Genomic DNA, 23,407 nt, shown 5'->3' with positions numbered 1-23,407 from the left:
AAATACCTGGTACGTTCAAACCCCTAACCACCCCAGCTTCGTGTCTATTTCATCCCATAGCCAGGAAGCCAGTGTTCATAGCTACATCTATTTTGGGGCTGAATTTCAGTGAAACTGTTCTTACAAACAGAAATCCAATGAAGACCATGTTTTGCACCCTAACTGAATATTAAAATAATTTCCAAGCTTTATTTCATAGCACATAAATATTCCTATCTGTTGCTGGTCTAGTTACTTAAAGCCAAGTTGTAAAAGCAGAGTTCCAGGACTAATTACCTTTCCTTTTTGCGGCTCTGCTGCCAAAGCTGCAATCACGGAGGATAATCTTCAGGAGCTTGGCTTTGTTGCTAGAGCAACCAACCCAACTTTAAGCATTTTTGAATACCTTCCTTTGGAGTATTTTAAATAGCACCAAGACATAACCGATCTAGTCTACCATTACCAGTGCTAAGCACAGTTTTATCATCCTCATCTAGTCATACAAGAAAATTTGGAACCTACGGTAGTAGGCATTTTGAATACCACACACTCTTTGTGTGGAAACCACATGACACGTGCCACCTTCAGGCCAGTATCCCACCTCCCGGGTGGGTGAACGCAGTCAGAAGGAAAGGCTGACAAGAAGATCGCTGCTTCCTCCAGCTCAGACCCTGCAGCCGTCTCAGAATTTAAATGCATCACAGCCCAACTGTACAATGCCCTGTGTCTCTGTCTGCTTGTGCTGATCAGGAGATCAGCAGATTCTGCAACTCTGATTGAATATTAAGAAGCTTTGGCAACCGTATCCAGATTCCCTGGCTGACAAGTAACATGGAGCTCTCTGCTGCCACTAACTAGTTTTAGTTAATTCTGATTTGTTTTCTGTATTCTATCAAGGAGACTGACATACTTTTTGGAAGTAGGAGAGGTAACAATTCGAAATATTAACAAATACATCATACATAAAACCAGAATTCCTACCTAACTACAATGTCAGTAACAGTCCCCCTGTCTTTGCTGCCCATCCACCTCCTACGGAGTGCAAACCATTTTTACACAACATCCAGAGGAACAGGCATCTGTGCGTAGCTATGGCCTCCACTGAAGAAAAACAGAAGAGAGCAGACTCTTTTGTCGGTCTGTCCATCAGTCCATCAAGGGACATTTTTCAGGTACTTAAATAGTATTGGAAACATATAAACAAAGGACATATTTCTGCCTCAATCAGGTAACAAAAATCTAATGATTTTAGGTGAAGTTAATAAAATTGGGGGTGGGGGGGGAGGGACTACTTAGCAGGCTTCAGAGAAACCAGGGAACAGAGGGTTACCTGAGTAGTAGCCCATTAAAAAGCTAATAAAGGGCAGCATGAGTGGCTCAGAGGTTTAGCGCCACCTTCGGCCCAGGGTGTGATCCTGGGGACCCGGGATCGAGTCCCATGTTGGACTCCCTGCATGGAGCCTGCTTCTCCCTCTGCCTGTCTCTGCCTCTTTTTCTCTCTCTGTGTGTCTCTCATGAATGAATAAATAAAATCTTAAAAAAAAATAAAGGTTTTTTAAAAATTAAAATAAAAATAAATAAATAAATAAACTAATGAAATAAGCTCTGGCAAGCTAAATAACTTACAAGGCTCCTGTTTGAACATACCTCACAACAAAGATGACTGTCTTTACTAAAATCACTTTTCCAAGGCTGGGGTGCATAGGTGCCAATTTTGATGCCTAGAATATGAGATAAAGTGTCCCAATGTTATTAAAAATACATTAGCATTACCTGAAGACTTATTTATTAGTTTTAACTGTCCATTAAGTTAGCTTTCATTTACTTAAAGCCCAATGGGTGAGGTCAGTGTTTTTTCCAGGGGGCTCTCAAATGATGTTTCAATGATTCTTCCTTGAAGGATATTCTGGTTGGTTTTTTTGTTTTGTTTTGTTTTGTTTTTTGAGCTTTTGAGAGTGGATACAATTTGAGTGTCCCTCAGTAATTTATACGATGATCGTCAATGTATTATGTATCATTAAAAACAATACACATTTATTTTTTAGCAGTAGTTTTTAAATGCATAGCTCTCAAATTGTTCTCACTACAGTAATTCAGTTTCTTTGAATATAAAATTGGGTTTCAACCACTTTTCTCCTTCTGACACCGTTTATGGATGCTCATTCAGTTGTTCCCTCCCCTGAAACTCTCTACTTTCCTCTAAAATAAAATGGAAAAATCCATGCTTAGGACCAAGCTCAGTTTAATAACCATACCATAAAACTCCACCTTTTTGCAAAATCTATTCCTATGAAGCCATCATAAAATGACTTTTCCTCTTTGAGATCCTTCGGCTTGACGTAAGATTCACTCTCTTTTGTCGTTTAGCAGCTTCACACAAGGATACGTCTTGCCTCTCCAACTACATGCCATGCATCTAAAGGAAAGGGATCTTTCTTATTTCATTTATTTCCGAATTGCCTATGATATGTTTAGGAATAGATTAAATATGTTGTAACTGTTACTGGAGAAGATAAAAATAAAGATGAAAGTCTTTGTGAAGTATGACATCTGCACCTAAATTACTCTCCCATTTGTGGCTCATTACAAAAGTGTTGATATTTTCAGGTAAGTCTTTTATATAATTAAAGAGGTGAACTGATCATTCAATAAATATTTATTAAACATCTACTATGGGCCTAATGCCATGCTAGGTGTTTCAGGTAATATAAAATTATAAATAATATATGGCTCCTATCCACAAAGTGCCTGTAATCTAGTTATGTCTAATGGCAGATTTTGCTACTATCAGAAATGATCAGACACTAAGTTGGTGGAATGATTAAACACACTGGCTGCCCCCAAAATGTACAATCCAGATTTTTAAATAGGCTGGATACAAAATTATTTAAATAGAAAATTAAGTTTTAAAGATTATGAAAAAAGCCAAGTTATTAAATAATAAACACTTCTTAAAGATAAAGAGACAAAATAAACATCTATGAAACTACATTTACTGATCTTAGGTTTTTATTCCATATCAAATCGGCACCAGTTCTATTGCTCAAACCAAAAGAAGAAAAATACAACCAACCAACCAACAAGAAATAAAACTCTGTGATAGAGTTCCTCACTTTCCATCTCACTGTTATGTTGTTAAGTTAGACCCTCCTCATTTCTCACCGGAATCTGCAGTTTAATTGCTCACCCCATCTTCAGTCTCAGCACTACTACAAGGCTCTCTAAAACACCAGTTTTGTTCATGTTCTTCTTCCACTGTGAAGTCTCCAGGGTACTGCCCTGCCTAATCCACAGCATGAGGTGCAAGACCCTCCACAGTCTGACCTCAGACTTGTATCCTCTTCTGCTACGCATCCCCTTACTCCCTTCTGGTCCAGACATGGGAACATTGCAGGGATACTCACTTTTCATTCACTCTGTCAAAACACGTATTAAACAATTGTGCAAAAACCTGTTGCTAAGCCCTGGGAAAAATAGATCAGCTCATAGTCTAATGGCGACGGCAGAGAAGTTGTCAAATGGGTGAGCAGTCATTAGCAGCAGTGACAAATGCCGCTATTAGCTTGGCTTGCTCGTGCCCCTGGATTTGTATAATAAGAAGGAAACAGGCAAAATGGACTCAGATATCTTATTACTTAGATGGCCAAATAAGAGCAGCAGGGTGTCAGTTCCCTGCATCCCTGTTCTCACAGGAGGACACTATGCTGGAGGGACCCCACAACAGATGGCATGGGAGATAGGTTGCTCTGCCATGGAGGAGCCAACTTTCAACTACAGACATGCAAGTTTGATAGACCTGCACAGAAGCCTGCAGCTGTACTCAAACAGGAGGGGAGCAGGAAATGAGGTGGAAAGTCCTTTGCTCAACTGAAACACAGAAGAAAATGAAAAAACTGCCTCATGGCAGCTCCCACAAGACCTAAGAACCTGACTTGTGATAGCTCCTCACCAGGCTCATCTTCCATTACTCCAGGAGGAATCACAGTGCACTCTGCCAAGACTCAGGTCAGGTCATGGACAAGACTTGCCCGCTTGGCCTAAGTGGAAATGTGCTGAGTTGCCAGGGTATTGGGACTGAGCCATCCCCCTATAAGTAAAGAAAATTGCTGCAATATGTCCAAGGCCAGAAAAATGCTCAGAATGCTATAGGAGCACATCAGAGGGGGCCCTGGCTAGTGACACAATGGGCATTGGCACATACTTGATCTGCCTAAATGTTTCCCCCCACGCTGAATATTTTTCCAACTCAAGACCAGAGTGAAAAGTTCCTATCGCTCCTCTAGTACCTTCTTCCACCATTCTAGGCTGAATAAATTGCTCTTTCCTCTGTATGTTTATAGGCCTTAGATCAGGCCTGTGTTTATTATTTGCCATAAACCATTCATTCATTCATAAGCCAGGCACTACCTGGAACCTTGTCACAGGCAGTGAGCAAAACAAAATTATCCTTCCCCCATGGAGCTTCCATTTGTCCTGTTCTCTCCTGTCCCTTCTATTCATAGTTCCAACTGAACTATAAAACTCATGACACAGTCTCTTAGCCAGGATCCTTGACTGATCAGGAATATCACTTCCTTTCATATTTTAAGTTATATTTAAGTTACAGTAGGAGAAGTAAATCTATCATGCAATTTTATATTTATACAACACTGTAACCAAATTTCCTAAAACTTAATTTTGCCATAGAGCTCATGAAAGAAAAATATTACATGCCTGAGAGTTGAGTTTATAATTCTCCTGTCAAAGGCCCTTAAGCCTAGGATACAGAAGGCTTCATCAGTTCATTTAAGGACTTATATTCAAAACCAAACATTGGAAAAGTTTTCCTCCCCAATTTACAATACTATTAGATGTCACCAAATTCCTTCCTTGCACCTTTCCTCCTCTATTGCAGTGCCTTTGAATTCCTCGATCTGAGTTTTGGATTAGAAAACAGCCTTTTTCCTAAGTTGACTTTTGCTCAAAAGCCTTTTTTCCTCTCTGAATAACAAGAACAACTTAACCATCTGGTAAACCTCTTCATGACAAGATCTAACCCCACTGAAAGGAGTCACATGTCAATTCTTTAAAGATTAGAATTTTCTTCTTAATGGATGTTTCTAACGACGCAAGAACAAATTTTAATAAGAGCTGTGGGAAATCACTACAAACATGACAGTAAAAAAATAATTACGGGAAAAATTTATACCAACAAATTAGACAAATTAGGTGAAACAAATTCCTAGAAAAATGTAAATTATTAAAACTGTCTCAAGAAGAAATCAATTACTAAGAAAGTAAATCTTGTGTTCTCACCATTACAGAAAAAAACCCCACACAACTATGTGATATGATGAATATGTTAACTCGATTGTAGTAATCATCACAGAATGTATATGTACATCAAATCATCACATTGTACACCTTAAACATACACAATTTTCACTTGTCAATAGAACTGAGAAGGGAAAAAGAATAAAATATCTGAATCTGTATATATCAAATAAAGAACATGAATAAGCAATTTAAAAACTTTCCCTCCAAAAAATATATAAATTTTTAAAATAATTTTAATAATTAAAATTTCAGAAGACTTGACTAATTACATTTAGGAACATTTAGGAATTAAAAACATTAGGGAAGAAATCGTATCAATCCTTTCATAAAATAGAGGAGTAACTTCTCAATTCATTTTATGAGGCCAATATTACCCTGATACTAAAGCCAGACAAAGACACACAACAAAATAAACTACAAACAACCTTCATGACTCTAAGATGCAAAAATTCAGAAAATGTTAGCATGCTGAATTCAGCAATACATAAAATAGATCATATACCATAATCCAGTAGGATTTAGCCAAAAGAAAACGTTGGTTTGAGATCCAAAGATCAATCGACATAATACACAATATTAATAAAGAACAAAAAAACCCCGATTATTTAAAGACACAGAGAAAGCACTCTCAAAATTCTAACTTATTCATGACTAAAAAGCAAAACAATCTCTCAACAAACTAGGAATAGGATACTTCCACAACCCTAAAAAAGGCACCTATGAAAAACCTACCGTTTACCTACGTAATAGTGAAAGACTGAATGCTTTATGAAACCCTGAGATCAGGAACAAGGGCAAAGATGTTTCTATCCTCTCATCACTGTTAGTTAACACTGTAGTGGAGGTTCAAGCCAGTGCAACCAAGCAAGGAAAAGATATTAAAGGTCCCAGTTTGGAATAGAAGAAGTATAACTACCTTCTTTCATGGATGACAGGATTTTGCATAAAAAACCCTAAGGAACTTTAAAAAAAATCTACTGGAAATAGTAAGTTTTGCAAGGTCACAGAATATAAAGACAATATACAAAAAAAAACAGCTGTATTTTATATAATAGCAATTAATTTTAAAATGAACTTCATTCCACTCATAAAAAAAAATTGTCATGGACATATTTAACAAATGTGGAATTTCTGAAAATGACAATCTATTACTCAAGTTTTTAAAAATCCAAATAAATTACAATATATATCATTTCTATGGTAAGAATCAGTATCACTAAAATGGCCATCTCCCTCAACTGATCTGTAATTTCAATGCATTCCCAATCAAAATACCAGCAGGAATATTTTGTGGAAATTGACAAGTTTAATTTAGATAGAAATACAAAGAATCAAGATCAGACAAAACAACTTCAAAAAAGCAGAAGGAAGTTAGATGACTGATATTACCAGATTTGAAACTTATTATAAAGTGACAGTAATCAAGGCAGTGTGGTATTGGGATAAGAACAGGTATACCTAGATCCGGAAAAGAGACTAAAGAGCCCAGAAACAGACTTTCACATCTATGGTACACTGAATTTCTACAAACTATCTTTGTAGAAATTCAATGGGGAAAGGATAGTCTTCTCAACAAATAGTGCTGGAACAATTGGATAGCCACATGCCAAAAAAGAACTTTTAGCTTTTTCAAAGGAGGAGGAAGATGAAGAGAACTCAGACCTTTACCCCACACCATACACAAAAATCATTTTTTTAAAAGATGTTATTTATTTGACAGAGAGAGAGAGAAGGAGGGAAGGAGACACAAGTAGGGGAAGTGACAGGCAGAGGGAGAAGCAGGCTCCCCACTGAGCAGACAGCCCAAAGTGGGGCTCAATCCCAGGCCCTAGGATCATGACCCGAGCTAAAGGCACTGACTGACCCACAAAAATCAACTTAAGATAGATTGCAGACCTAAATAAAAGTTAAAACCAAAATTTTTTGAATTAAAGTTAGGAGCAAATCTTTGTCATCTTGAAGTAAGCCAAACTTTCATAAATATAACACCAAAAGCAAAATCCATTTTAGAAAATTAAAAAAGTTATATTAGATCTCATCAAAACTGAAAACATTTGCTCCCCTCATGACATTACTAATAAAATGAAAACTCAAACCAAAGATAGACAGCTAATATTTGCAAATGGTAATACCGATAAAGGACTTTCATCCAGAATATATAAAGAGCTCTAACAATTCAATAATAAGAAAAAAGCCCCACCCAATTTTAAAGTGAGAAAAAGATTTAAATAGACATTTCACTAAAGCTATACAGACAGCTACTAAGCACATTAAAAGATACTTAACATTATTAACTATTAAACAAATACAAAATAAAACAATGAGATATCACTATATAACCATTAGAACAGCTCTAGTCAAAAAGTATAACAATGTTAAATGATAGCAAGGATATGAAGAACCTGGAGCCCTCATACACGGCCACTAGAAATGTAAAATGGTACAACCACTTTGGAAAACAGTTTGGAAATGGTTCTTGTTTTTAAATTAAACATAAACCTACCACATGACCCAGTAATTCCATTCCTAGGGAGATGTGTACACAAAGTCTTCATTAACATTCACAGAAGCATTATTTATAATAGGCAAGAACTAGAAACAACCTAAGTGTCCATCAACTGATGAATGGATAAACAAAATGGGGTCTGTCCACAGAATGGAATACTGCTCAGTAATGAAACGAACTACTGTTAAAAGCGATAACATAGATCAAACTTAAAAACAATATGCTGAGTGACAAAAGCCAGACGTAACTACATGTTGTATGGTTCCATTTATGCAAAATGTTTAGTAATAGCAAAACAACAGACATAGAAAGCAGATCCATGCTTGCAGCTGGGGGTGGGGGCAGGGATTGAGCTCATACAGAGGGGAGATCAATTTGGGGGCAAGGGGCGATAAGAGTTGCTCTAAAAGCCTGATTGTGATGAGGCTGAACATCTGTATATATTTACTAAAATCATCAAACTCAACACCTACGATGAACAAAGCTATGGTTTATAAGTTATATCTCAATAAATCTGTAAAGGTAAAAGCCAATGCTTAGGTTAGAAGAAGAATTTCTGGAGAAATAAGTACTATTTCAGTTTATAAGGAAGCGATTCCTGATCGTCACAACTGTGAGAGAAAAGAATGAGCTTCCCTGGAAGAGAGTGAGTTTCCCATCCTACAGGTGCACTAGAGCGTAGGCTAGCCAACCATATCGAAAAAAATATTATCAATTTGGTGATTCAGACAGAAGAGATGATTCGACTAAAACATCTTTCAGGTCTCCTACAACTTTTCTATAGTATCTGAGTCTAACGTTTGCAACCAAAATCTCTTGTTTAGGGATCCCTGGGTGGCTCAGTGGTTTAGCGCCTGCCTTCGGCCCAGGGCATGATCCTGGAGTCCCAGGATTGAGTTCCACATCAGGCTCCCTGCATGGAGCTTGCTTCTCCCTCTGCCTGTGTCTCTGCCTCTCTCTCTGTCTCTCATGAATAAATACATAAAATCTTAAAAAAAAAAATGTTGGAGAGGATGTGGAGAAAGGGGAACCCTTTTGCACTGTTGGTGGGAATGTGAACTGGTACAGTCACTCTGGAAAACTGTGTGGAGGTTCCTCAAAGAGTTAAAAATAGAACTGCCCTACGACCCAGCAATTGCACTACTGGGTATTTACCCCAAAGATAAAGATGCAGTGAAATGCCAGAACACCTGTACCCCAATGTTTATAAGCATCAATGTCCACAGTAGCCAAACTGTGGAAGGAGCCTCCTAGTCCATCGAACGATGAATGGATAAAGAAGATGTGGTCTATATACACAATGAAATATTTCTAGCCATCAGAAACAACGAATACCCACCATTTACTTCAACATGGATGGAACTGGAGGATATTATGCTGAGTGAAGTAAGGCAATTGGAGAAGGACAAACATTATATGGTCTCATTCATTTGGGGAATATAGAAAATAGTGAAAGGGAATAAAGGGGAAAGGAGAAAAAATGAGTGGGAAACATCAGAAAGGGAGACAGAACATGAGAGACCCCTAACTCTGGGAAACGAACAAGGGGTGGTGGAAGGGGAGCTGGGCGGGGGGGTGGGGTGACTGGGTGACGGGCACTGAGGGGGGCACTTGATGGGATGAGCACTGGGTGTTATGCTATATGTTGGCAAATCAAACTCCAATAAAAAAATATACAAAAAACACAAAATCTCTTGTTTATCATTGATATTTATTGAAACTCTTTAAAATTCCATTATCTAAAGAATGCCATGTTTCAGCAGCTGTTCTACCAATTTATTGGTATGCCTACATGCCTAGGGAATAGGCAATCCCTTCACAGGTAGGGCATGATAAGAAGTGGATTCAACAATTAGGGTTCAACAATTAAGCGTGGGTTTGTCCACTTTTTCTGTTTTTTTAAATAAGGATAGGTTTTTACTGTGCTTTCCTCTCATGATTGTTTTTTAAATGTTTGTATATATACATGGATTTCTATAACAATTATGGCTATGTAGGACATCATACAGTAATCTTTGAAGCACATGTTCACTATGAAATATCAAAGGCATGAAAGAACACAGAAAAAAAACTCCAGATAACCATGCAATCTTTTTTGTTAAACATTTTGGTGTTGGCAAAGTTTTGTTTTACGTGACTATTTCCCCATGTAGAGTGTGTGTGTGTTCGCGCGTGTGTGTGCACATTAGTTGACTTTGTATGCCTTTTCCTTGTATGTTTTGAGTTAATAGATGTAAGGAAAAAGAAAAGAGTGGATATATGGAAAAAAGGTAATAAAAATAACAAAGGTAGGGATCCCTGGGTGGCGCAGTGGTTTGGCGCCTGCCTTTGGCCCAGGGCGTGATCCTGGAGACCCGGGATCGAATCCCACGTCGGGCTCCCGGTGCATGGAGCCTGCTTCTCCCTCTGCCTGTGTCTCTGCCTCTCTCTCTCTCTCTCTCTCTGTGTGTGTGTGTGACTATCACAAATAAATAAAAATTAAAAAAAAATAACAAAGGTAAAGAGTGGGAGAGGCCAGAAGTAGGGAAGAGAATTTAAGTGCAACAAGGCAGCCGTCAGAGCCACTGAGACAGGGCAGCAGCAGGGATCCCGTCCTCCTCCACAGTCAGCACAGACTCATCAATTCCTTGGGAAACATTGCCAGGGCAGAGGTAGAGAGCTCAAATTAAGATGGAGAAAAAGTGGGGCACCTGGATGGCTCAATCAGTGAAATGATCAACTCTTGATTTCGGCTAGGGTTGTGAGATTGAATCCCCACATCAGGCTCCACATGGGGCATGGAGCGTATTTGAGATTCTCCTCCTCTTATTTTTTTTTTTTTTTTTTTTTTTCTCTCCTCCTCTTAAAAAAAAAAAAAAAAGATGGAAAAAAATGCAGCAGACTAGTATTTACCATTCTTTCATGAATTTCACTGTAAAGATGATAGCAGTAAGTTGCCATTTATTAAGTGTTGACTCTGTGACAAGCACTGATTCTTCAAAGTTATTTATCAAGTTCATACTACTTAACTCTCACGGCAACCATAAATGGTAGGTCTTAAGCTGCTTTTTTTCTATAAAATAAAAATGATAAACTCACAGAGGTAAAATAATTTTCCCAGGGTCATACAACAAGCAAGTGGAAGAAAGAGGACTCAAACCCAGGTCTGTTTGGCTCCAAAGCCTTTGCTTTTATCCACTACACATACTGCCCCATTCTACAAATATTTGAAGACCACCTAGGATCTCTAAATTACTGGACTTAAGTACACCACTGAAATCAATTCTTGCCCTCCTTGTGGAGAGAGCCTAAGACAGGAACACAAACTGCTCTCTGGGACAATTCTCAGTCCCCACATTTAGTCCATCAACATCTCACTGTCCTGCTTCCTCTCCTACTCCAGGACCACCATGAGCCTTCACTTCAAGATTAAATCCCTCTTCTTTCCAAGAAGACAAAAAGTTTCCAAGAAGTCCGACCAATCCCAGCACTCAACCAGGAACCGTTGTCAGAGAAGCCGTATGGAGGGAGCACCGGGGTGGCTGCATGTAGGTGGTGGTAACAATTTCCTAAGCAATGTTAAAACAGTAAACGTGGGGTTGGCGTTGGTAGATCCAACAAAGTTCCAGAGAGAGGAAAATGTGGGCATATGAAAGCTCCCAGCGTTGAAACTCACAACCTTGTCTACAGAAGTCGGATAAGCAACAAATCCAACAGGCTCTGATTATCAGGAGATGGTACCGCAAGAGTCTCATGTGCATTCTGATTGAAAATTCAGCTGCATAACCTTCTATGAACTGTTTATCTTATGTACTTATTTAACTAACATTCAAACTGACAAGACTCCTATTCTGGGCCTTCTTTTTATACTTTCATGTACCAACGATCAGATGAAGCTCAGATACCACAAACTTTGCATGTTTTTGATTTTGCACATAAACTGAAGGTTAGAATTCTAGTCTGTGTCCTCAGTCATTCAATTCTTTTAGATCTTTGAACATGACTTCAAACCCTGCCAAAACACAACCCAAATACAGACTTGCTTCTGTGTCTGTACAAATACGTAAAAGAAATGGGTATGTCAACTTTCAATGGATACCAGCCTAATTGAAGCTTTAACTACTGTCAGGGAACAAAGACAGCCAGTGCTAACTACGTCGGCTTTGTTCAAGGGTAAGAAGACATTCAGAAAGATGAGCAATGAGGAAGTGCAGGTAGCACAATGGAAATAAGCCAAAAACTTCGCTGGCTGCTGCAATCCGCACCAATCTCTCCCTGTTCTGGCTCCTACTGCACTTAGCACGGCTGCACTAAATAATTAATTTAATGCACTTTTAATTATAGAAAGCATTCATTTCCTTTTCACGCACACCAGTCTTGCAAAATAAAATATTACAGTCGTGGGATACTTCTGTACTTTCAGACACACTACTTCGTTTCCTCTTCATCGGGCCCACTGAGGCAGATATACTCGGTGGATACGTAGAACTACCTGGATTTCACAGCTCATGAAATCGAGGCCGAAGACGTCATTTATGCATCAGTATTCACTACGTGGAGAGCTGGGAATCGAAGCCAATCCTCAGGCTCCGTATCTGTTGCTCTTTTCCTGGTATCACACCACCTTAATTTGACAGCAGTGAGACTTGCATTTCTCCTCTTACCACAGAGCTGAAGAAACGTTCAATAAATACTTGCTCACGTGACTCCCACCCTCTATTCCTCCATAGGTAAAGCAATCTGTAGTAAAGAAAGTGTAGCCTCTCAATTATGCTAGGAGTCCATTAGAAAAATGTATAACTGTGTGTGGTGAAGGTCGTTAACTAGACTTACTGTAGTGATCATTTCAAAATGTATACATACATCAAATCATTATGTCATACACCTGAAACTAAACCGTGGACCCTCGAACAACAAGGGGCCTGGGGTGCTGACCCTCCCATGCACACACAAACACACACACACACACACACACACGGGCTCAAAAATCCATGTATAACTTTTCACTCTCCAAAAACTTAACTACTAATGGCTTCCTGCTGACTGGAAGCCTTCCTGATCACATAGTCAATTAAAACACTTTCTGGGGCAGCCCGGGTGGCTCAGTGATTTAGCACTGCCTTTGACCCAGCGTGTGATTCTAGAGACCCAGGATTGAGTCCCGCGTCGGGCTCCCTGCATGGAGCCTGCTTCTCCCTCTGCCTGTGTCTCTGCACCTCTCTCTCTCTCTCTCTCTCTCTGTATCTCTCATGAATAAATAAATAAAATCTTTAAAAAATAAAAAAAAAATTCTGTATGCTACATGTAGTAGGTACTGTATTCTTAAAGTAAGCTAGAGAAAATATTTTTAAAATTCTAAGAGAAAATACATGTACAGTACTCTACTGTGTTTATCAAAAAACATCTGTATAAATGGACCTGTGTGGTTTAAGCTCATGCTGTTCAAGACTCAACTCTACAATATTATATGCCGATTATATCTTAATTTTAAAAAATCCATTAGACTTACGAAGTAGAGAGAGCTTGGAGGAAACATGACCTTTGAGCTTTCAGACACTATAGTGACTATTCAGAATTCTTTAAATCTTCAGTGAGTATATGGTTTTAACTGTTTGTGTGTCAGGTCCAAACTGTACCCTCCCCTGCTGACCGCTCATACAGGTTGATGGACCATTAAATGGTGATAATCCATCAACGGTGGGAAACCCAAAGCCTGGTAGAGACACTATGATTTTCACATAATTGCTGCATTTAGCTCCCGCTCCCCCCATTTTTCCACAGCCCTCCTTAGGCCCAGCTATCTTGTCTCTACATTCCACTATCTCTCTCCTGAATGTTTTTCCTCCTGCTGGGTCGCTCTGGAAATGTTGTAATAGGTGTTATAACAGCTTTTTTCCATGGTATTTTACCAAAACAAAAAGACATATAGTCCCTGAAAACAACACACAATCACCCTGACTGGAATAGCGCTGGCTGGCACTGGTCTGAGTCCCCCGCCCCCACCCTCACTCCAACAAAAAAAGTCAAAATTATCACATGTGGCAAAACACAGCTGACCATGTCAGCTGATGAGTTTATAATGTCTCTGCCCTAAGCGGTCCCCAAAAGGCACGTTTCTACACTACCCAAACTACATAAGTAGTAACTGCTTGTCAACTATCAAATAGGGTATTGCTTGGATTCTGCTGATTTTCATTTCTTTATAATAGCACCCAAAATTCCGGTGGGCCAGGACCCACTGCATGCAGCCCAGGGACAGTCGTCTCATGGTGACAAGGAAGACACTGCATTCACCACCTGCACCAATGACGAGCCTGGGAAGATTATGGAGAATCTAAATGCTCCCTCACAGCCCAACTTTGTACAGCAAGATTTCTTTCCCCTTTTCCTTTACCAAGAGCTCAACTCTGCCTTTCTTTCTATACCACACATCACCTCGTAATCCTATTTGGATCTCAGGATGGTTTTCCACTTACCCTGTGCTACAGCTCTGAGGCTAGGCCTGGTCCACAGCCTCTCCTGGGGGCTCCACCCTGCACAGCTCAGACCAGCCAGGACATTTGGAAGCAGTGGTACTAGCTATTTTGTTCCCCTGCCCACAAAATAATGTTCATTGCTTCAGACTTCGGGGGCCATTATTTAGAACTGATATTAACATACATTACTGGCAACTTAGAATTTCTTTAGAAGATAAAATCTGATAGGATCCAACGCCTTAGACACAAGACAACAGAAATGCAACAGAAGTAAACAAAGAAATACAAAGAAAGAAAAATAAATAAAAAATAAAAAAATACAAAGAAAGACATTTTTATATCACAAAAATAACAAAGGCTGAGATGGAGCCCACTTTGTTGTAGCAAAGCAGTGGCACTCCAAGAAAAGTGTTTACTGAGTTCTAAGTGAACAGCCCCCACAGGCCACTGATTGGCAGGAATTGTTTACATTAGTCATTTCCAGCCTGTCATCCTGTTTTAGGTTGGTCATATAGTTACCTGGAGGAGGAAACAGAATAATAAACTGTCTCAACAAGCCATTCCAAAATAATTCTAGAAGATACTAATACCACCCACACCTTGTAGACCCCAGCAACTGCCCATTCCCGTTCCTAAAAGATGTTTTGGAAAGAACAGCGTGGTCAATGGTTCTTCCTACTAATGCCATAGCATGTTTCTAGCAGAAAAGAACCTCATGAGCTACCAAATTTCTCAACCTACAGCAGTGTCATTAATTTAACATCCCCCAAAATATTCAGGAAGAAACTTATTATCAAAAAGAAAAGAGATTCTAACTGCACCAAGCACTGAGCTGATGTTCTCACTAGTAAATTGCATGATTCCAGTGACTTCTAAAAACTTAGACTTGTCAGTCAATGCACTGTACAGACAGCCTCAAGATGGGGACACAGACCCATTACACAATATCTACCTACACAAATATCTACCAGTCAACGTTCAGAATATTTTAGAGATGGAACTAGAAAAGGTAGATTATTGGAACTGAGATCAGAGACAGTATGTTTGGAAACATTTTGAGTAACGGAAAACTCAGGCAGCAGAACTAGATTCCTTGTGTTTCATGTGGGGGGTGTGCGGAGGGGTGTGAGAGAAGAATGTGAGCATTTTCCTGATCCAGAGACAATGGTTTCACTTAGGAAGTGGGATTTTAAGAGATGTAAAAATAATGTGGGCAAGGCATTTGGTTAGGCTGTGGAGAGAAAGATGTTCTAGATGTCTTCATTCAAAATTCACATACTTATTCAAAGCTGCTGGATATATTGAAAGATACAGGGGTGAACCAAAGTAATGATCTGAGAGTACACAAATGGAAATGAAGTCTCCGGTACCCCCCTCTACCCACTATTACATCACCCCTCTAATCTATATTCATTCATTGAACAAATATTATTCAGGTTCCTACTCTGTGCCAGGCAAGTGCTAAGCGTTATGGATGATAAAAAAAAAAAAAAAAGATAAGAACCTGCCCTCAGGGAGCTAAGCAGCGATAATGATAAAATTTATTACAATAAAGAGGAGAGAGAGCTAAGTGCCTCAAAGAAATGAAGTGTTATGAGAGCTCACATTCAAACCCCCTCTTCTTTGGGAATTCTGGCTGTCTCCTTTGAATTTATTCCACACTTGGTTTACTTGGCACTTGTCTTCTACTGCTTTAGTAGGTAGGGAAGTTCGTGTGTCTTATCTCCCCAAGGAGACTATACAGGTTGCCCCCGCTCTCCAAAAGTAGAACATTCCTATGAAAATATTTGTAAGCCAAAATGGTGTCAAATGAAGTAATAATCACCATTAATTTATGTGGAAAAATTTTTGAACCCAACCACAAAAATAACCTCTCTTAGGCTCTTCTGACACCTTAGGCCACATTTTGCTAATAGATGCACAAAATAAATTGAGATAAAGCACAGATGCTCACCAACAGCTCAAAGCCTCAAATGGCTTGATGCTAAGTGTAGTTCCCCGGGAAGGAGTTTGGTGGAGCTACACTCACGGCTTGGGGCACGCACTAACTCTTTAAGGGCTCACTGCAGAGCAAACACTGAATGCCATTTTCACGTTTCATCCTTTTTCATAAAAGCAAAAATCCACTTTAGATTCTTTCTGGTTTGGTAGCCCGGGTGGCTTAGTGGTTTAGCACCGTCTTCAGTCCAGGGTGTGATCCTGGAGACCTAGGATCAAGTCCCACGTCAGGCTCCCTGCATGGAGCCTGCTTCTCCCTCTGCCTGTGTCTCTGCCTCTGTGTGTGTGTGTGTTTTTCATGAATAAATAAATAAAATCTTAAAAAAAAAAAAAAAGATTCTTTCTCGTTAGTGAAAACAGGTACATACTAATGTAGGTCTTTCAGAAAAGCAAAGTAGCATAATCCTCCAAACATGGAGGATACCTATATAAGGTATTTAGGACTACATCTTCCTTCTTAGTAACTCCCCCCTCCACCATCACCAAAATAATTAGTACAGTGCAGTGTGCATAGTAAATTCTCAACCATTCCTTGTTAGAAGGGCTAGAGTTTCTCAAACTTATAATAGTCCCTGATGTAAGATTTTTTTTTTTTTCTCGTACCTGCCCCCTGCTAGATTTTGACTTCCTAGCCCAGGAACTGTGTCTTATCGGTTTTCAGAACCCTCCTAGGCTCCAACAATTTGGTATGTGTCAACATTCAATAAATGTTTGCTGAATGAATTCATATTCGATGGGAAAGTTTCTAGAAGAATCATAATGACACCTTACATAGGTATAGGGATTTACACAGTTTACAAATTGCTCTAAAACACACAATCTCCTTTAATCCTCTCAAGCGCACTGTGGGTTGCCACCAGGATGACCACTGCACAGACAGATAATGCAACAATGCTCACAGAAGTTCAGTCGCCGAGCAGCTGAGAGGCAGAGCTGGAACTTACAGGTGTGAGAAGCTCCACGTCAAGTCTCCCATCCTACCACAGAAATCACTGAATTTCATGGTAAATCATGAATTTCATGGTAAAGTGACTTGTTTCGGCCTTTGTCTGCAAGACACAATTTGGTATCATGATAGAATAATAATCGATCGACACTTAAAGTCCCTTTCCTCTTCAATGTCATTCCACAGCAACATGGTCACTTCAGGCCACTGATCCAAACCCAGTTGATTTTGGCTAATTGTGGTTCACATTCCAGACAGAAGTACAAGGAGCCACCTCCATGACAGAAAATCAAATCTATTCAAGTGATTCATGGAAGGCCAGAAAATCTTAGCCGAATTTGATGGGTCAAATGCCACATTTTTATATCACGTGGGCAGAACAACAAGTAGGCAATCGAGGTCCAAAATGGCATCTGGAAAGGTCAACAAATTGTCTGACGCAGGCTTCTACAGTATCTGTACTCATGGGTTCTCTAGGCCTTTAAAAAACACCGGTTGACTCCCCCAAACTCATCTGGTATAACAAATAAACTCGGGAGTTTTCACCGAAACTCAAAACTCTGCCATTCTAACCCTTCTTCAGCCATCAATAGACATAAGCTGCTTTTTAATGCGTTCCTTGTACTCGCCTTGTCTCCTGTCAGCAGCCAGAAGTTGAGTTTTTTTTAACAGGAATAAGATTCAAAGAGCCTGCCCTGCAGCCATCCCATACTGCACTTCTTTGTCAGAATCCTAATGACGAATTCTAAATACATAAGAGACAGTCTCCAGCTGTAAAAGTGAAGAGCTTCCGGGGGCCTGCCGAGTTCCCTGACCCCAGACCTATTTTTATATTTTGATCTTGGGGACCGTGGCTCATGACTTTCAGAACCCTCAAGTTATCCCCGGGGTTACAGAGCACTAGCTTAACCAGTCATAGCAAGACTTAAAACAGGGCAGCTAGGATCAAAGTGGCCAACAAACGAGTGCATTAGCCACCGGACCAGCCCCCGAGAGAACCGCATGAGGCAGCACTGCACAAGTGGTTAAACTCTTCTCATGAAAAAACCCAACACTCAAGGCTTTTTGTTGCATACATCTGAATAACCATTTTAACAGCTACCCATATTTTGATATAAAATGCAACAATAGCGGTTTAGTGTTCCGATTGAAGAACAGAGAATACAACAACACGATTTGAATTTTTTAAATTTAAAGCTGCCTAAAGCACCAAAGTTCAGTGTTACTTGCTCTACATTTTCCTCTGAACGATATTAAACAGGCTTCCCCTATTCAAACAGGGAGCATGGGTGAGAGATGTTTGAGAGCGAGGGAGCGAGAGGGAGAAAAAGAGAGAGAGAGAGAAAAGAAAAACCCTGAAGAGTCTGGATTAAGAATAACATAGCACAGAGAGGTTCTGTCAATGAACTGACACTTCATTTTTCCCTCCATTGTCTCCCTACCCAAAGAGCAGGAGACTAGCAACTGGGATGATCACATGAAGGCGGGAAAAACACAACTGTCAGGCTCCAAGGACAAAGCCTACTTTTAACAATACCATTCCTTAAATCCAGACATTAGAGCCGAAGGAATGAGAAAAAAGCAACTCACTCATGGATAGCTTACTGAGGATACTGCAGAAGATTATGCTAATCTTCACTTCATTGTCCTCTGCAAAATGTTTTCATATCAAGCCTTTTATCTGGGGAAGAAGAGATGCCCAACCTCTCAACTCAGTAACAGCCAGCACTTTCTGTGTGGTTTCTGCGTAATTAACACCAGCACTAGACCTTTTCATTTGTGCTACTCAAGCTTAGGGCCTTTTGAGGGTGTCCACGGGGGAGCGGCCCTCACCCTTTGCCTGTGGCCCGGGAGCCACAGCTTATGCTTAGATCTGCGTGCCATCTGTTAATGGCAGAGGGAGCAAAACTTGGGCTCACTTTTCCTTGACTGCCAGAGAATGCAAGAGACCAAATCCACCAGCATGAGATGAACAAATTATTACTAAAAACAAAACAAAACAACAAAAAAAGAAAACGAAAAAAAAGAAACCCAAACACCTCTAACCTAGGAATTCAGACCAACTGCTTCACTTTCCAATATCAGATTTTTGCCTCATTATAAAGTAGCTTTCATTCAGGACTTAAATGACATGAAAGCACTAGCTGAGGTGGTAACTTGAATGGACCAAGGGACATTTATTTATTATTCATTAATTTATTTATTATTTTTCAAGGATTGAGCTTCAGCATCCACCTCATTTTGTTGCAGAATTATGTCAGAGATGAGCCACACGCCAGCTTCTGGCTGCCCAGAGGCTACAGGCAGCCCTCATGGGAACACAAGATTTAAGGATGAATTTTCCTCTCTAATCGATTTCCCTGGCTTTAGTTGGCTCAGGTCAAACTCATATGAATATCACAAAAGCCAATCATGATGATGATGAAAGTCATGTGAAAGTGTCAAAGAGAGGCTGTAGCACATAATGCTTTTGTTTGCTGTGATTGTTAGTGTGAGAAATTAGTCATTGGGAGGTTCCCAACAACACCTAAAATGAAAGATTAATTATCTATAACAACACATTTTCCTTCAGATGGATTCCACTAGTCTAGAGATGAAGAACTATTACCATACTTTTTACCTCTTCTCTGAAAAACTTTGACAACATTCATTAGACAACTCAACTCTACTCAGAGCCTGTTTTTGTTCTGCTTCAAACTAAGTTTATGATCTTGAGGGGAGGAATAGTCAGGTATACTCAAATCTTTCACTGATATAATAAGGTCACACAAGATCATCGGTTCCCAAACTGGGGCCAAGAAAAAACCTTCAGGAATCCCCACCCCCACCAAAACAGATGACTATTCCTGAAATGAATTATTTGCAATTATTTTTCAGCCTAATAGAAACCAAACTCACATGTAACACATTTTTTATCTTCCAATATGTGAGTACCATAAAGATAATAAATGAGATCTTGATTGATGAAAATTTGAGAACCATAAAACCAGGGGCGTTAAGATCTCTTTTAGCTTTTTACTCCTCTGGTATGATGAGTGCGTCCTTCTAGTTGAGATAGAGCTCCTGGTAGGAAGCTCCAGAGTTGGTGCTCCATGTATGCAGCATATACTCTTTGGTAATGCTATGTTCTCAATGGATCTTTGTTGAATTAATCCAAACAAATGAGTTAGCAAGGTTCCAATTAATTGGGAAATGGGAAAGGAGTGGTGTCAACCAGTACTGTTTACCTCTCAAACATACTACCCACTCTGAAGAGCTAAAAAAAGAAGAAGAAGAAGAAAAAAAAAAAAAAAGCCACTGTCGCTAAGTTAGTCCTGTTCAATGAAAGAGGGCAGCAGTTATTCACTGTGGGGGCACCGGACAAAGGACCATGTACCCCTGACCACCATGACGGTCAAAGCCAGAGGGCTTGCTCTTTAGCCATTCTAACAGTCTCTGATGTGGCTACACAGGTTATGCCAAATGTCCAATCTTTTTAAAAGTGGGGGTCTTTCCTGCCTTTATTTATTAGTATCTATAAAAACAAGGATCACTGAACAATGCCAAACAATCATCTTGTAGACGTCTCTTTAAAGCTTTTGGAGGGGGAAAAGTTTTTAGAGCAAAAGTCGGTCAAAGAAGATGAAGACCAAGGGTGTGAGGCAGAGACTGAATCCTTCCCTTCAAAATGCTCAAGGTTTTGATACATTATATTTTGGATAATCAGAAATTTACACTTGTAATTATAATACAGCTTTCTTCATGGCTGTGTTCAGACAAAAATATTATAAAGTTTTTTAAAAGCTCTCAACTTCAGGTAAATCTCAAAGATTTTCTCCTTGAGATTTTGGTGAAAGATGAGATGATGACAAAGAACAAAATAGAAGTCTTACAGTGTACTGTTTGTTCCTTTTATGGAAATACATTTTTCCACTTCTTTTCATATATATATATATATATATATATATATATATATATATATGAAAAACTCTCTCTAGTGTCTAACCCTATAATTTGCCAGTGCTCTGAAGAATAAAAAGGATTTAAAAAAAAGCCATTCCATGATCATCTGAACTCAACTAGGGTGAGCACGTAAATCTTCACAGTGTAAGAGATCCTCTCAAGTTAGGATACCCTGTAATCGCTAAAGCAGATAAATGTAAAAGGCCACCTGCTTCATCCCCTAACCACACTATTTGGTGGAATTAAACTATTGCAGTGCAGTTCAATCTTGGAAAAATTGCATAGCTGTGAACATACCATTTACTGACTACCCAGAGTTTGACTTAGTATAAGCTATTTAGACCACATGAAATCTGCAATGCACTGTTAGATCTTTACAAATTTCATGAAATCTTTTTCGGATATCCAAAAAATCCTGAACTGCTTGAATCTTTTGTATCCTAGCACTGGGGACTGACCCATAATCTCTTTCCCAGCCAGGATACCAAGTCTGGACCCAACCTTGTCACTGATTCCGGCAGCTGCTTCAATTCACCAGAGGGGATGGCAGCAATCCTACTTCTAAAAGAACACCACAAGGGCTTACGTTCCCGATGCCTTGAAGAGAGCCTGAAAGAAAGGTCAAAGGTGAAGAAAAGATAAAGTGCCAAACAAGGAGATCAGTAACATAGGGTCTTCTTGATGAAATCCTAATGTCTGATTCTTCAGGATGCAGGCATTATAATTGCATTTCCAAAAAAAGCCTCAGTTTTATCAGCGTTTGTGCGTGCATGTGTGCCTGCATTTGTATGTGTGTGTGCGTGTGTGTGTGTGTGTGTGTGTGTGTGTTTGCTGTGTGGGTTTTGCTTTGTTTTTGGGTTGGATCACTGTGCATCTAAAAGCCTTATTCAGCTGTCCTTGTCCCGAGTACTTTGTCTTACACAGGCCGCATTACTCTTGTAAACAGAGGCTGCATCAAAGTGAGAGCAGAGAGAGTCACATCAGTGGATTAAGGTCTTCTGCATGATAAAGTAGCTACCTAGGGGGGGATAAACTTAATATGTGAAAGAATGTTATTGAGAGGAATAAAGTACCAAAACTCTGTCATTCTCTTCATAATGTCCTAATCTAATGCCTGACACTGGGGCCTTAGGCCAGGGTTAGTGTTAATCAATGAAATACCCATCTGTGTTCCCTGTCCTTATCGCTATTTAAAACTAGCCTAAACTCAATTATTGTCCCTTAGAGACCAAGATGGGATATTAAGTTGATTGAAAGGAATTGTGTCCCACAAAGAAATCCCAGTGTTAAAATGCAGAGGTGTCAACATTGCTAACTAAATTTCAGCTAAACAGAGATTAGATGCTAAATTCCTAGAACATGAAAAACTTGCACAGATTACATCTGGTTAAAAATCCGTATTTGAAAACAGATAAATTCTGGTAAACAGAGCAATCAATCCAGAGCAGCCTGCACATTTGAGAATAAAAGAGGTGGTCTGTGTCTCCTGTAACTTGTGTGACACAATAAATATCCAAGGGTGATGCTAAATTCAAACAAGGATGCAAATCTTGGGCTGTAGGAGAATAAGAGATCAGCATTCTGGAATTCATAATACTTGCTAGAATCATAAAGATTATTAAAAATATATAGAACTGTCCTCCTGAATAACTAAAAGGTATCATCCGAAACCGACTTATTCACAATTAAATTGAAAAGTATTTTTTTAAAGGGAGAGAGGCAAGGAGGACAAGGCAAGGAGGCATAATCGTACTGCTCAAGGATGCCCATAATAGTCTTACTAATGCTTGAATATGAAATGGCAGCTTTTCTCATTTATATCCTTCTCTGCTTTGTTTGTGCCTATGTTTAATGGTAGATTGCCTTTAGACCTGTGGAAATTTCTCTACAACCAGATTCATGGCACATGCACTGAATATTCCTTTGAGAAGTTTCAAAAAAAAAAGACAGAAAAATAGCTCTTAAATATGTAAGAAAGTTGGTCTAAAATAAATCCTACAAGTGTGTGATATGTGATAGAGGAGAAATCACAAGCCAGTAGAGGAGAGGAACGTTGGCTCAGTAACAGTGCCATTGCCCAGCAGGAAGAGCTGCCCATTTAGTCATTACCTTGTACCATGTATCCATATAAATTCCAAGTAAATTTTAAAAGTTCTGTGTGTGTCAAAATGAATGAGTCAAAAGCGAAAAGAAATAGTATCTAATATCAAAGTGTTGGAGAGAGCCCATTCTAGGCTTTAAAACTGTGAAAGAAATTACAAAGTA

The sequence above is a fragment of the Canis lupus genome, chromosome 6 (assembly GCF_003254725.2).
Source record: "Canis lupus dingo isolate Sandy chromosome 6, ASM325472v2, whole genome shotgun sequence".
In the NCBI taxonomy this organism is placed as follows: domain Eukaryota; kingdom Metazoa; phylum Chordata; class Mammalia; order Carnivora; family Canidae; genus Canis; species Canis lupus.
This window is presented reverse-complemented; position numbering follows the sequence as displayed.